The sequence below is a fragment of the Sorex araneus genome, chromosome 1 (assembly GCF_027595985.1).
Source record: "Sorex araneus isolate mSorAra2 chromosome 1, mSorAra2.pri, whole genome shotgun sequence".
NCBI lineage: Eukaryota > Metazoa > Chordata > Mammalia > Eulipotyphla > Soricidae > Sorex > Sorex araneus.
The window spans coordinates 202,702,947-202,716,760 of record NC_073302.1 but is presented as its reverse complement, the minus strand read 5'-3'; the positions used below and the strand labels follow the sequence as shown (position 1 = coordinate 202,716,760).

The 13,814-nt window shown below is 44.0% G+C and overlaps 1 protein-coding gene across 5 annotated transcripts in view; it reads left to right on the top strand.

The window, feature by feature from the left end:
• Positions 1 to 13,814, top strand: part of FMNL2 (formin like 2) — a 376,300-nt gene that overhangs the window by 304,509 nt on the left and 57,977 nt on the right. The gene's annotated exons all lie outside the window — the stretch shown is intronic.

Sequence of the window (13,814 nt, the reverse complement as noted above, 5' to 3'; positions counted from 1 at the left end):
ATCTTTGTGAATATCTAAATCCCCTCCATGAGTCCTCTCCATAAATTGGTAAACACTGCAAATCAAACAGTGAAGGCCAGAGAGTCTACAGGGGTTAAGTCACTTGCCTTGGATCCCACTAACCCTGGTTTGAATCCTTGGTGTCACATATGCTCTCTGAGCACCACCCTGGGTCACCGAGTTTAGGGCCAGCCCTTGGCCCCCACTGAACATGCCTCTACCCTGCAATAAATAAATAAATAATGAAGATACATGTGGGCCCTAGCCTTAAAAGGGAGTCTCTCTGTTCAGTTGAGGAAGCAGAAAAATATTTTGATAGTTATCTCACTAGATCCCAAAAAGGTGAATGTAAAAAGGAAGAGCAGCACAGATGAGCTGGGGTCGGAGCTGAAGGGGAGAGAAGGTTGTATGTGCCTAAGGTGAGGTGATCAGGAATTAAGCCAGTATATGAGTTTCTTATCACCGCTAGAACTAATTCCCACAAGCTTAACGGACTTAAAATAATACAAGTTCATTATCTCACAGCTCTAGATCAGAATTATAAACTGAATCTGTAGGGTATTATTCTGGATTATCTCTCCTCTTGATGATCTCTTCTGTAGCTTCAGACACCATTTTCAAAGCCAGAAACTTGGTCTCTGCCCATCTCACACATCCCTGAGTCCTTTGCTTGTTCCAACTCTGATCATCTAGCTTCCTTGGGTTACTTTTGTGATCTCACTGGATCCACCTGGGTAATCCAGGATAATTTTCCCACCTCCAAATTTTGTTTGTTTCTGTTTGGGGGTCACAGTGCTCAATATTGGACCATATGGGTTTGGGGATTGAACCTGGGTCGACTAGGTTCAAGACAAGTGCCCTACCGCTATGCTCTCTCTCTCTGAACCCCACCTTCACATCTTGTTTATTTTTTGGCCACACCCAACAGTACTCAGGGGTTACCCCTGGCTCTGCCCTCAGGGATCACTCCTGGTGGTGCTGGTGGGAGTGGGGGGGACAATATGGGATGCCAGGAATCGAACCCAAGTCAGTTGTGTGCCAGGCAAGCACCCCACCCTCTGTGCTACTGCTCCATGCCCCACCCCTGTCTCCATACCTCTTAAGTATGAGAGATTGCAGAGTCCTTTTTATTAAGTGAGGTAAATGTCCATAGGTACCAGAAATAGCACATAAAAGGGGGCATTATTTGCCCTGCTAACAGATAAAAAGAGGATGTTATTTTATATAAAGAATGTAATCTAGTTTTGTTTGTTTGGAGGTCACTTTCAGTGACACTCAGTAGCTGCTCTAGGCTCTGTGCTTGGAATTGCTGTGTCTCTGGTGTTCAGGGGATCATAGGTGGATCAGCTGGGGTTGCCCAAATGCAAGGCACGCTTGCATTAGCTTAACTTCTGTGCTCCTTCTGACCCCAGACAGTGACATTTTAATTAAGCATAAAGGGTTGTATTTTACTATGGCCCTGCCGTATTAAACAAGGGACATGCTGGGGATCGGAGCGATAGTATAGTGGGTAGGTTGTTTGCCTTGCACATGGCCCACCGAGGTTCAATTCCCAGCATTCCATATGGTCCCCCGAGCATGGCCAGGAGTAATCCCTGAGCATTGCTAGGTATGACCCCAAAATAAAAATGCATACATACATACGTACATACATATAATACATACATACATACATACATACATACATACAATACATACATACATACACAAACAAGCGGGGGATGTGCATAGGAAGAAGAAAGATGGGGTAGAAAAGTGGGGGCAGGACCCAAACATGCAACTTAGAGGGTGGCAAGGAGCAGGCGCTGTTGGGAGTTGCTTAGAGGGACTCTTGCAGTTAGTAGATGTTGACGGGGAAGGAGCTGCTCCCACACCCTCTTGGCAGCGGGCTTCCCAGGAGGTCACCTGGAGAGAGCAGAGTGTGATGGGTGCCTGAGAAGCGTTTCAGAATCTTTGCTCTCAGAGTTCTCATGGCTTGGCTGCCTCCACGTCCACTCACAGTGGTTAGTCCTGGACCTCCTGAAGCAGTTGTGTTTACTCATCTCCAGTGTCTTGAAGAGGTGGGTTTGGGGAAGCTGAAAAAGAAAGACACAAATGAGACTGGTGGTACTCAGGGATCCATAAAATCATCTCAGTATATGGGAATATTTGTAGAGGAATGTTGCTTCTCAGCCTTACCTTCCATACTATTTCTTGAGCAGTCATCTTCAGAGAAAGACTGTGAGCACAGTCCCTGAGTGTTGTAAGCCAGCTCGTTTATTAAATGTTTGGAAAAGGCACACATATAGAAATAATAAGATCTCCACTTGTTTGCCGAGTACCAGTAGGCTCTGTGTGACACTTATTTTTATTTTTAATTTTTTGCTTTATTGTGTACCCAAGGTCACACCAAGCATGCTCAGGGGTTATTCCTGGCTCTGCGCTCAGGAATTACTCCTGGTGGTGCTTGGGGGACCATATGGGATGCCAGAGATTGAACCCAGGTCAGCTCCAGACCCCTGTTTTGTTTTAATTTTGATTTGGGGCCCACACCTGACTGTACTCAAGGATCATTCCTAGCTCTGTGCTCAGGGATCACTCCTGACAGGCTCTGGGACAATATGTGATGCTCGACATCCAACCCATGTCAGCCACCTGCAAGGCAAATGCCTTACTCACTGTATTGTTGTTCTGGCCCCATTAATTCCTTTCTAGAGCCATGTCAGCCCCTGAACTCCAGTTTAATTAAAAACTAGCAGGATGAATGGATCAGAAAGTTGTGGTTTATATACAAAATGGAATCCTATGCAGCTTTAAGGGAGATCACAGTCATGCAATTTACAGCAATATGGTTAAAACGAGAAGATGTCAGGAGTGGAGTCAATGAGCAGAAAAGGGATGGATACAGCGTGATCTCTTTAAAATGCTGACTTAAAGATGCACAGCTCTGCAGCATCAAAGGGCCAGAGGCCACATGATGGGAGAACTGATCCATAGGGTTGTGCTGGGGGGAAGGGGATTCGAGGAGGGGTGTTGGGATCCTCGGGGAAGGAAAGTGAGCACTCTGCTGAAGAGTGTGGTGTTAGCATTCTGTGCATGAGGAATCACTATTGCATACCACAGACTCTCAATACAAAATTTTAAAAGCTGAAAAATAGGGACTAGAGCAATATACAGAGGGCAGGGTGATTGCCTTGCATGCGGCTAACCCAGGTTCGATTCCTGGCACCAAATATGGTCCCCCTGAACCCCACCAGGAGGGATCCCTGAGCACACGACCAAGAGTAACCTCTGAGCATTGCTTGTGTGGCCCAAAAATGAACACCTGGCAGTGTGTCCAAGGAGCTTGCTCCTTCCCCTGCCAGAAAGTGAGCTGGAAAAGTGAGCTGGGCTCCCTGCTGGCACCTGCCTTTGTGAGTGTGTGTGAACTGCGGTTCTGGGTGAGGTGGTGCTTTCTAGCTTTCAGACCGTCATGCCGCTTCTCATTTCCTGACTCTTCCGTGACACCCGATTTCCCTCTGCTCGTGGTATCCCTGATTGCCTTCATCACAGCAGTGCATTGTGGCCACTGCCCAGCTTGGTCATCCTGCTTATCAGTCTGCCAAGGGCAGACAGTCACCATGCAGTTTTCATTCACAACAATGAACTGAAACACTTTCAGACGAAAAAACTGACTCTCTGGTCCCTGTTCGTGGTCCAGCAGTCTCGGTCTGTCGCCCTCATCATCCAGCTTTGCGCTCTGACAGAACTTTCCCCATCGGCTCTGCGTCACCAGGGCGTGGAAATGGCCAGTCGTGGTAACCTAAGCTGCAGCTCTGTTTTGTCTCAGCAGTTTGGTTTTGACCATGGAAAATGAGTACTTCTTGCCTACCAGTAAGTGTACCATGGCCCATGTGCTATTCCAGATTTGCTGGGACGCCAGCAACATTGAAGTTTCCATTTTGAAGTAGTTTCCAAGATTAGGTATGACAGGAGCAATTTTACCCTTTATGTGGTAGGCACCTAGGTCGTCGTGAAAGTACTGATAGAAGACAATCATCTTTTTAATTTTTTTTTTGTTTGTTTTCCTTTGAGTATTTGCTCACTGTTGGCTGAGACAGATCCCAGAACAAATCTGCTTACGTGGGTGGTTTGTCTGAGTTAGAGCCCCCCAAAGTAGAGGAATGTGTGTCCTGACGACCCTGCTGGAGAAAATGGTTTCTATTCTTTTCTCGTGTCTATTGCTTAAAGAACCAAACATTCGTGGCATTCCATGAAAGCAATCTCAGGTGCCAGCGTCCCTATGATACTGATGCCAAGTGTCCCTGGATGCCAGTGGCACTTCTTTCCCCCCCATATTTTATTCTTCTGTTCTTTAATATTTACTTTTTATTATTATTTTAAAGCACCACGAATTACAAAGTTATTCATAGTTGGATTTTTGACAGTCTTCTGTCACCAACCCCACCACCAGCGTCAACTTCCCCCTAGATGTTATTTCTTTCTCCTGGCTCTGCACTCAGGAATCACTCCTGGCGGTGCTCAGGGGACCATATGGGATGCTGGGCTTTGAACCCGGGTTGGTCGTGTGCAAGGCAAACGCCCTACCCCTGTGCTATTGCTCCAGCGCCCCTAGATTTTATTTCTTAGTTGCTCTCTAGAGGCACATTTAGGGATGTGTTCACTATAGATAAGTAGGAAGGGAAGGAAACTCTTTTTTTTTTTCTCTCTCTCTCTAGTCTGGTGGGGGCAGGGGGATTGTCACATCTGAGAACTTTTGCTTCCTCTCTCTGAATGGTGTGGACTTCCTCCTCACGGAGAAAGGGCAGATGCAGTTGTATGGTGTGGTTGCCACCCAGAAATCTTATGTTTCCTGTTAGAAATGTATTTGTGGGGTTACTAGAGATAGGACAGCAGGTAGAGACCTTGCTTTGCCCCCCACTGGCCCAATCTGGTTCAATCTGGTATACCTTATGGTCTCCAAAGCCTGCTAGGAGTGATCCTGAGCACAGAGCCTGGAGTAAGCACAGCTAGGAATGGCCCCCAAAACAAAACCAAAAAATAGAAAAGAAAAAGGAAAGGAATTCCTTTGTTTGCTTTTATGTTTTAAAAAACGAATTCATGGGGCTGGAGCAATAGCACAGCGGGTAGGGCGTTTGCCTTGCACACAGCCAACCTGGGTTCGATTCCCGGCATCCCATATGGTCCCCCGAGCACCGCCAGGAGTAATTCCTGAGTGCAAAGTCAGGAGTAACCCCTGTGCATCGCCGGGTGTGACCCAACCCCCCCCCCCAAAAAAAAAAAAACAAAAACGAATCCATCCTCTTTGGGGTCAGAGAGGCTGAGAGCAGGAGTTAGTGGCGGCCTTGCATGCAGCCAACTGCATTTTGATGCCAGTGCCACTTATGCCCCCTGAGTGTACAGGGAGTGACCCAGGCAGGTGTTGCTCCTGAACACTACTGAGTGTGACCCAATCGCTCCACCCCATTCTCCAAAACTGATCATCCTATCGAAATAAAGAGGCCGAGGCCAGCCCTTCATCTCAAATGTTGACCATTTTGCAGTTTTGATAATTACTGAGGACCCTTCCTGCCCCCAGTTTTTACTTTTGTAGATGGGTACCTATCATGATATAAATTTTTAAAAATTGGGGGAGTTGGAGAGATAGTACAAAGGTGGGAGCTGCCTTGCACATGACTGATCCAGGTTTGATCCCGGGCATCCCATATGGTTCCTTTAGCCTCGCCAGGAGTAATTCCTGAGCACAGAGGCGGGAGTAACCCCTGACAACCAGCAGGTGTGCCCCAAAACAACAACAGCGAAAAGTATTGTCAACCACAGAATCTTGATCAACAATTTTTTAAATAAAAATTTTAAATAAAAATAAAATAAAAATTTGATGAACAAATGCTCCCCTGAGCCCCACCAGGAATGATCCCTGAGTGTTGAGCCAGGAGTGTGAGCTCCGAACACTGCCAAGCATGGCCCCAAATTTAAAAAATACACACAAACAAAAAAACATTTCCTAAAACTTAACAGCAGCCCCTTTCACCTCTGTATTGTCTCTTTAGCTCTCTGAAATGACTTTGTGTGTGTGTGTGTCTGTGTGTGTTTGTTAGTGAGTTCTCAATCCAGCAGAATTGGTGGCATTATACAAACATGCATGCTTGTATCATGTGTGCATGTAATTAGCTTTGACATGATTTAGACTTACATAAAGTCTTATCTCAAAATAAGTGGTACTAAGTCCTAGGTCACTGATTTATAAATTTGTAAATAATTCAGCTGTCACATGTGACATTTTTCTATATTTTGACAGCTCTCTTAAGTCTAGTTCAATTAAAGATAGTTTCCTTTGGATGCCTGCTATTGATTTGGTTGAAATAGATTAAGAAAATCAAGCTCACACAGATATGCAGGTACAAAGGGGAAATATTTTATTTCTTTTAGATGTTATTTTTGAGTCAGGCTATTCCTAGCTCTGTGGCCAGGGCTGACCGCTGGTGGTTCTCAGGGTACCATATGCAGGTCAGGAATCAAGCCCTGGTTTGCTCCGTGCATGTCAGCACGTTAGCTCCTACACAATCGTCTGTGCTCTGGAAAAGGAAGTAATTTAAACAGCATTTTCTTTCTTTTCTATTTTGTTTTACAGTTTGGTTTTTGGTCTATACCCAAAGCAAGTGCTCAGGCCTTACTCCTAGCTGTGTGCTCTTGACAATACTCAAGAGACCGTATGGGATGTCAGGTATCGATCCCTGTGCTATCTCTCTGGCTCTTAAATAGCATGTTCAGATAATAGGGGATGTTATTTCCTAGTACTACAGTATACAGTACTATACTGTAAAAACACTTGACAAGTGATAGTTTCCTTCTTAAAAAATATTTACATAATTATTTATTCCTTAAAAACCATTTTATTGTTTTTTTGTTTGGTTTTGGTTTGGGGGCCACACCTGACAATGCTCAGGATTTACCCCTGACTCTGCATTCAGAGATCACTTTTGACGGCGCTCAGGGAAACCACATGTGTTTCCCTGATCATTCAATAGACACAGAAAAAAGCATTTGACAAAAAGCATCCCATATGCCGAGGATCGAACCTGGGAACTTGCAAGAGAAGCAAGTGCTTTACCCACTGTACTATTGCTCCAACCCCTAAAAATCTTAGTAACAGATATTTTTATTTTAGGCACTAGTGTACAATGCTGTCATTGGCAAGGCAGTGTGTACAGTGCTCAAGCACCACTCTCCACCATTGTCCCATGTCCCACCCTCATTCTATCCTCTTAAATTTCCTCCCCTGTCCCACCTCCCCCATACCTACCAACTTGGTAGGTATGCTCAATTCTGTGGACCCGTTCTCAGGTTCTATTGTGCTTCAGCATTTGTTTTTTCCCTATTATGTTTCTTTATATCTCATATGAGATGGATTATTCTGTTTCTCCATCTCCTTCTGAGCAACTTCATTCAGCATGACGCTCTCTAGATACATACAGGTAGCAGCAAATTACATGATTTTGTCTTTTCTTATGGCGGAGTAGTGTTCAGATAGATAGATAGATAGATAGATAGATAGATAGATAGATAGATAGATAGATAGATAGATATTTCTTTTTTGTTGATTTGGTTTTGTCTATTGAGCCATACTGCCTGTGCTCGAGCTTACTCCTCACTCAGCACTCAAGGATCACTCCGGGCACAGCTTGGGAGACCATATGGGGTGTCAGGGATCAAACCATATCGGGTGTCAGGGATGAAGCCTTACTGTGCTTTTACTCCAGGGCATCTTTACAGTTTTCTAAGTAGTGTATCTTGTCTTCTGCTAATTATGATCTTTCTCATGACTTCTGATACTATATTGAGTAATAGTGGTGAGAGAGGGTGACCTCCTGTGCTTGATATTAGAGGGAAGGCTTTCAGTTTCTTACCATTAAGTATTATGTTCACTGTGAGTTCATGGTAATTGGCTCTTAACTATAATGAGGAAAGTTAGATCCTCATTTTATTGAATTTTTATTTAATCAGTGAATGGATGTTGGATCTTGTCAAATGCTTTTTTCTGTGTCTATTGAATGATCATATTTGGCTTTTTGAACTTTTCCTTATATTAATAAAATGATTGACTTGTCTTGCACCCCTGAGATAAATCCTGCTTGTTGTGGTATATGATCTCTGATGTTTGCTGGATGCTCTTTGCTAATATTTGGGTGAGGGGGTGTATGAGCCACACCTGGTTATGCTCAAGGGTTATTCCTGGCTCTGTGCTCAAGAATTACTCCTGGCAAGGCTAAAGGGGCCTTATGAGATGCTGGGGATCAAACTTGGGGTCAGCTGTGTGCAAGCAGTTCCCACCTTTGTACTATCTCTCCAGCTTCCCAATTTTGTTTTAATTTATATCATGATAGGCACCTTAGCTTTGCATTCAGGAATTGCTCCTGGCAGTGTTCTAGGGATCATATGGGATGCCAGGGAATAAACACGGGCCACATGCAAGACTCATGCAAGACTCCAGTCTGTTTTTGGCATCAGGATAATACTCATAAAAACTATATGGGAAGATTTCTATTTCTTCTGCTTTCTGGAAGAGCCTGAAAAGGTTTGGAAGTAGTTCTTTAAAGCTTTGGAAATACTTGCTAGTAAACCTATCTGGGTGCAGTCTCTTTTTACTGGGGGCATTGGCAGGGGGGTTTTGATATGTGGATTTGTTTCCTTGATAGCTATTGGTCTGCTCAGGTGCTCAATTTCCTCTTGATTCAGCCTCGGAAAGTTATGGGATGATAATAAAGCTAAAGTGCTTTATCCAGGCTTCTCATTTCATCTTATGGAATATTAAATAGATGTGTGTTCAAGGGCTTCTATTGCGTAAAATTAATTCCTAATTCATCTTCATAGCATTATCTTTAAGTGAAAGTGGTCTTTTCTTTTCAGCAGAGTGTGTGAGGATGGGAAACTTGAATCTTGCTAATGGAACTTGTTGTTTTTGTTTGTTTTTAGTTTTGGGGAGTGTTGAGTATTTTGTTTGGTTTGGTTTTTGAGGTGCTCAGAGGTTATTTCTGACTCCACACTCAGGAATCACTGCTAGCAGACTCAGGGGACCATATGCTGTGTGGAGGATGGAACCTGGGTCGGCCACATGCAAGGAAAGTACCTTCTCCACTGTACTAGGGCTCTGATCCAGCTAATGGAACTTGCTGCTGCTGCTGCTAACTTGTTCCACAGCCCCAGCAGCTTTGTGCATCCACCATTACTTTTATATAATGCAGTGCAAATATCAGCTGTCAAAAGGCAGTGACAGTTTACTACTATAGAATAGTTTGTGCCTTGCTGGACCTGAAAAGGTCAATGAACCTTTGACCAGGCAGTATACTGCATTATCTACTGTCCACATCCATCCAGCATTATCTCATGATATCATGTTATCTCAGAATGGTTATCTTGGGCTGGGTAGAAGTGCATATAAGTAGCTTCAGACCAGTGTCTTCTGAGTAATACCCAGACCTGGGACAGAGCATAGAAGAAAGTACAGATGGAAGTGAGAGCTTGGAAAAAGCAATGGAGAAATGTGTCCTTTGGAGACCGAGACCTTTGCCCTTTCAAACAAAGCAACCTTGTCTACAAGCACTCGGAATTCATGTCACATCTTTTTTCAGTTTGTTCGGTTTCAGGAGTAAGAAGACCCTGGCTTGACATGTGCCTCCTGAACAGGGTCCAAGGACTGTGGGGGAAATGCTGAGGAGTCACGGCCACTTGTTTGTGCTTTGTTTATTGAACATGCAACAGCTATGAGAATTATGTTATTATGTCCCTTTCTTCCCTTGCTTGACCATCCTAGCTATATTTAAAGGATGAAGCCAAAAGGAGAGAAGAGTCAAAGGAATGGACAGATTTATCAGTCAGACACCTCAAAGGAAGTTGACTGAAGGCTATTCATTCATTCCTTTGATGCTTTTGTCATTTAATCTTCCATAGCTATTTCAATACCAGTCTCTTGGGGGTCAGAAAGATAGCAGAGCAGGCAGCTTGCTTGTTTTGCATGCAGCCAGTGCTGGTTGTATCTCCAGTACCCAATACAGTCCCTCAAGCCCGCCAGGAGTGATCCCTGAGCACAGTGCCAGGAGCAAACCCTTAGCACCACCAGGTGTGACCCATCTCCCCACCCCCCGATAAAAAAGAATGAAAGAAAGAAAGAAAGAAAGAGAAAGAAAGAAAGAAAGAAAGAAAGAAAGAAAGAAAGAAAGAAAGAAAGAAAGAAAGAAAGAAAGATGAAAAAAGAAAAGAATTTATCCTTAAATACCAATATCTCATGATCTGGAAAGCACTGGTATTCCTGTAAATATCTGTATCTTGCAAGAATCCTTGTGTATCTGTGTTGAAGACCAAAGGATATGAGGCTGGAATCGAAGCCGGAGATTTTAAACATGAACATGCATAATATTTCTAAAAGATCACTGTCACTGTCATCCCGTTGCTCATCGATTTTCTCGAGTGGGCACCAGTAATGTCTCCAAGTGAGACTTCTTGTTACTGTGTTTGGCATATTGAATACACCACAGGTTCTGCCGTCGGTAGCTTGCCGGGCTCTCCGAGAGGGATGGAGGAATCCAACCCAGGTCGGCCATGTGCAAGGCAAAGGCCCTACCCGCTGTGCTATTGCTCCAGTCTTTCACAAAAAATTGTGTTGTGGATCCCTCCTTTCTAGAAGTCAGGAAAGGTCAACATTTTATTTATGTATGTATGTATGTATGTATGCATGTATGCATGTATGTATTTATTTTTAGGACAGTGGTAAAAATGCATTTCTCATGTCAGGTGTGCTGTGTCAACAAGTTGTTCTTCAGGGATTTCACTAGCGTTTTGCTTCTATGTCAGGGTTCTTTATGCAGTACAATAAAGTGCACGCGTGGAAAGTAAAGCATGCTTTGTGTGTCTGGTGCCAAACATCTGGATAGTTGGGAACATCTGGAAACATGACTGCAGTTTTCACAAGGCTGTTTAGCATTAAGTGGAAGAAACTCTAGCTCATAGCCAATGTCTGCTAGCTCAAGATGAAGAGATTTAATTTGTTTTGGAGGAGTGTCGTGTAGATTAAAGCATACGTTCAGGTGTTGTGCTTTTCTTTTGATTTGTTTCTGGGCATGAGGTCAGTGGTTCAGTTTTAAAGTACTGCACTTCAGTAAACTTTTCTGCCTTTAAATCCCAAGGAGACATACAGCCAACAATGGGTGCAAGTCTCTCTGCGTCTGTCCCAGCAGTCTTTGGGTGTCAGTGGGTAAAATGTCTAGTCTCCTTGGGAGTAAAAGCTTAGAGACCTTCGCAACCACAGAAATCCCCAGAAAAGCGGGTTTCCTACGCCACTGTGCATCAAATATCTCTCAGTGACTTGCATTCTCAGAAGAAGGTGAAAGGTACTTGTCACCCAGGACTCGCTGTGAAATAACTGTTTGCTTCAGCAGGGCCTGTGAAGATAACAGAACTTTTGTTTCCCAGCAGGCTGGGGTAGGGTCATCTAATCAGTCATGATCAACTGTGCCTCCAGAACTGTGCCTTCCTCTGGGGAGCCCTGGGGAGCACAGGGGCCTATTGTGAGAAGAGAAAAAGAAAGTATTGAGTCAGGCGCCAGGCAACAGAATAAGAAGGAAACACTTAAGCAAGGGGCCTTTAATTTTTATATAACCAACCTAGAAGCATATTTTATAGCCACCTCAGCCCCTCTGCAGACTGCGTGTGTGTTGTCCTGGGAGCAGCTGCTGGGGGAAGGCCAAGACTATCCCTGGACGTGTAGGGGACAGAGGTGGCCTGTGGTCTGGTCTCTTTTCAAAGCCTGGTTAGCCTTTTCAGTCCAAGGTTTCGCTTAAACTGTCTTCTCTGCCTTTGGGAGATCATGTCCTAACCTCTGTTGACCCTTCGGGAAGCTTCCAGCTGCTGCCTCTTTAGCATCCAGGGCCCCAGACTGATTGAAACGGGTTGGGACAGTGTTCAGAAATGTCTTTTGCAGATGTTGGGGGACAGACTTGAGTATTCTTTTTGGCAGGGGTTGTGCTTTTGCTCCAGTTCCCTTGATGTGGAAATGTATCTGGCTTGTCCGGGGCGTGGCCCATTTGATCTGGGTGGGGCAGGATTATCCACTTTGAGAGCTGCTGTGAGCCAGATGCCGGGACAGTGCTTTGGCCCTGGCTGGTTCTCAGGGCCTGTGTGACTGAATACAGTTTGCTAAATTTGGTTTGTATGGCGCTTCCAGGCTGGCCAGTTTGGGAAGATCACATTCAATTGCCAGGCCTAGATTAGAATTTCAGAGTTTCATAGTATTTGGTGAGGTTGTTGGTTTGGGCCTTTTTTTTTTCCTCTCCCAGTTTTATGGCAGAATTATCAACCAGATTTGGGGCCTCCTGTTTTGCACATACACAGCTCCCCTACCTTTTCTATTCTTGTATTTCCACATCCTTCACTGTCAGAGGCTCATGATGCAAAGCAGACTGGGTGTTGGGGTTGCACCCCAAAGCCAGGGGTGTTAGCTTACCGAGTCTGGATCCCAGATCCCTGCTTGACCTGCGTTTGCCAGGGAAAATGCTTCCTTTTGTGAGACTTTCTCTCTCTTTCTTTCCCTCTACCTCTACCTCTCCCTCCCCCCCCCCCTCTCTCTCTCTCTCTCTCTCTCTCTCTCTCTCTCTCTCTCTCTGTGTGTCTGTGTGTGTGTCTAATAATATATATTTACATATTTACATGGACTTTAATATGGAATTAAATGATAGTAAAGCAATAAAGCATTATGAAATAACCATTTTAGGACAATACTTCAGGATCAGCCTGAACACCTCTGATATCACAGTATGAGACTAAACGATGTCATTTACCCTATCAAACCTGAAATAAATATACAAAAAATTACATCCAGGAGCCAGAGTGATAGTACATCATGGAGAGCACTTGCATTGCATGCATTCAATTGAGGTTTGACCCTCAGCATCCCATATGGTTCCCCCAGCACTGTCAGGAGTGAGTGCAGAGCCAGCTTATGGCCTCCAACAAACAAACAAATGTTTTTATGACCAGAGAGATAACCTTACTTACCCAGAGTACAGTGGCGACCCCTAGGTATTCAAGTAAATGCTTTCTGAAAGTAGCACTGGGCATGTATCTTTGCTTCAAAGAAGGAAGCCAAGTATATGATAGAATTCAAATTTGTCCTTTTGGAGTAGCTTTCCAGTGTTAATGACATAGTCTTTCTTTGACACTATGGTGGTCTTTCGTTTATTTGTTTTTATGATGCATAAACTCAACCCCAAGGCCTCATAGGTGAGGTATATGTACTATCATAGTGCTACAACTTTGGCCCATCTGGTATTTTTTTATCTCCATGTATTTAGTTCCTGTGCACATAGATATACACTGTGGGTCTCTAGCATTCACAGTCTTTATTTGTTTATTCATCTGTTCTCCAAAGGCATAAATTAAAGCCAGGTGTACTGTTTAAGCCCTTGTGTTGCTACTTCTTAGCAACTTTCATAAGTGCCTGCAAATTTCTATAGTTGACTTGAATAGATTAATATATTTGTGGAATATTGAATTACCTATGTGTATTATGCTTATGTCTGAAATTTGATTCAATTAGATAGAATATGGCTTTTTAAAAATTTTCTTTTTACGTTTGGAATTCTTTTTTTTTAATTAGTGAATTACCGTCGGTACAGTTATATACTTACAAATTTTCGTGTTTGTGTTTCAGTTGTACAATGATAGAGTACCCATCCCTCCACCAGTGCCCATTCTCCACCACCAATGATCCCAGTATTCCTCCCACCACCCCCTCATACCCTTACCCTCACCCCACCCCGTCTCTGTGGCAGGGCATTCCCTTT